The 1849-nt window shown below is 44.2% G+C and overlaps 1 pseudogene; it reads left to right on the top strand.

Moving 5' to 3' along the window:
* The first annotated feature begins 94 nt into the window (after positions 1 to 94).
* Positions 95 to 1583, top strand: LOC119279175 (annotated as a pseudogene).
* Positions 1584 to 1849: the final 266 nt, after the last annotated feature.

Genomic DNA, 1849 nt, shown 5'->3' with positions numbered 1-1849 from the left:
GAGCGGTGTGGTTGTGTTGATCAATCAGTTTGGAGCGTGGTTCTGCTTGCAATATCAAGTAAGCTAGTGGTAGTTACTTTGAGTTTTGGTGGCCATGGATGGTAGTAGCTCCAACAAGAGACGAGTAGAAGCTCAGCGGGAGCGAGATAGCAATCCTAAGAGGCACAATGTCACCATGAGATTGGAGACCCTCGACTGCTCTGTCTGCTCTGAGCCCCTCAGACCTCCGATATTCCAGGTAAATGCACTACGTGTATGCATACCTAAAACTTCTTATAAAAGTTTACAGAGGGAGTATTTACTTGTCCTCGACTCCAGCATCTGATAAAGCTCGGGATAAAATTAGCATTTTGATGAATGTGTATAGTTGGGTGTAATGTCGATTGTCAGGAAAGAGTTTCTTATGAACATAATTACCTATGCTTGACAAAAATAATGAAATGTTCATGTTAGAACCCTGTTTTTTTATTTCTATGCATATGTTTATTTTACCTCGGACTCCAACCTTTGATAAAGCTGGGGCTAAAATCAGAGCTTTGATGAATCTATCGTTGGGTGTAGTGCTAGTTGTCAAGAAAGAGTTTCTTATGATCATAATTAGCTATGGTAGACAAAATAATTATTCTGCAGTACAAAAGTATCATACCGTTGTGTAGTATTTGTTTTTCTATTAAAAGTTATGCTCACATGAGATCCCTGTTTTTTTTTCCTGTTTCCACAGTGTTCTTTGGGACATTTCATATGCTTGTCTTGCCGTAGTGAGATCCTGGACAAGAAGTGCCATTTGTGCTCTGCTGTAACTTCCTTTGAGCGCTGCTTTGGGATCGAACATGTTGTCAAGTCAGTCACTGTTGATTGCTCCAATGCCAAGTATGGATGCGCTGAGCAGATCAGCTACTATCAGAAGGAAGAACACGAAAAGGTGTGCCCAAACGCCCCATGCTTCTGCCCAGAGTCTGGCTGCGGCTTCGCTGGATCAGCAATGGCTCCTGGGCCATATGACCGGCAAGCACAAGTGTCCGTTATCAACATGTGATGATACTAGCTTGGTGAATGTTTATCTCTACTTGGAACCGGGCCTACGTGTTCTGCACTGCCACGAAGACGATCAGTTTTTTCTGTTCAACATGGCATCTGAGCCATTTGGGCATGCCATCTCTGTCGTGTGTGTACAACCTCAGGTGACAGAACCCAAGTTCACATGTGATTTGTATTACAACAGCTCAACAACCGACGATTCTCAGCATTCTTCTAGCAAGGTAAGAAGCTCATCACTGTCTGATGGGCTACCAACGGGCTATGACCTGATTGTGCCCAAGGGCAAGGTATGTGATGAAGGAAACGGCATCATGCTCAGAGCCACCATCCGCGGAAAGCGCAATGTCTTCTATGATTCTGATTCTGATGAAGAACACAGAGCATTAGGTCGCAGCAAAGGAAATGGTCTGAATCCTCATCATTCTGATCCTAACCATGAGCGACCTGTACCCTTGGCTGCCAGATTGATTCCTGATTATTCTGAGTCTGAAGATGAACGACCCTTAGCTGCCAGATTCTCCAAAATCTGCGGTTATGAACGTTGAAGGTTGTGGACACGTTGTTTTTCCGGTTGGTTTCAGCGTTTTGGTTCCTGGATATATAGGTCTCTCAAGATCGCATACGAAAACGCTGTTGTTTCGGTTAAAGACCCTTTTGTTTCGGCGTTTGAATTCCTGCGCAGGGCCGTGTGGCTGTTGCTGATTTAATAGAAAAACGCTGGGTTAGTGCTGCTGGATGGTATATTGCTAGGCATTTCTGAGCTACATTTTGGTGAAGCGAAGCCTCATGTCGGAGGTTGGAGATATCAACA

This window comes from Triticum dicoccoides, chromosome 3B, assembly GCF_002162155.2.
Source record: "Triticum dicoccoides isolate Atlit2015 ecotype Zavitan chromosome 3B, WEW_v2.0, whole genome shotgun sequence".
NCBI lineage: Eukaryota > Viridiplantae > Streptophyta > Magnoliopsida > Poales > Poaceae > Triticum > Triticum dicoccoides.
The sequence above is the reverse complement of the archived record's forward strand: the minus strand, read 5'-3'. Positions and strand labels throughout refer to the sequence as shown.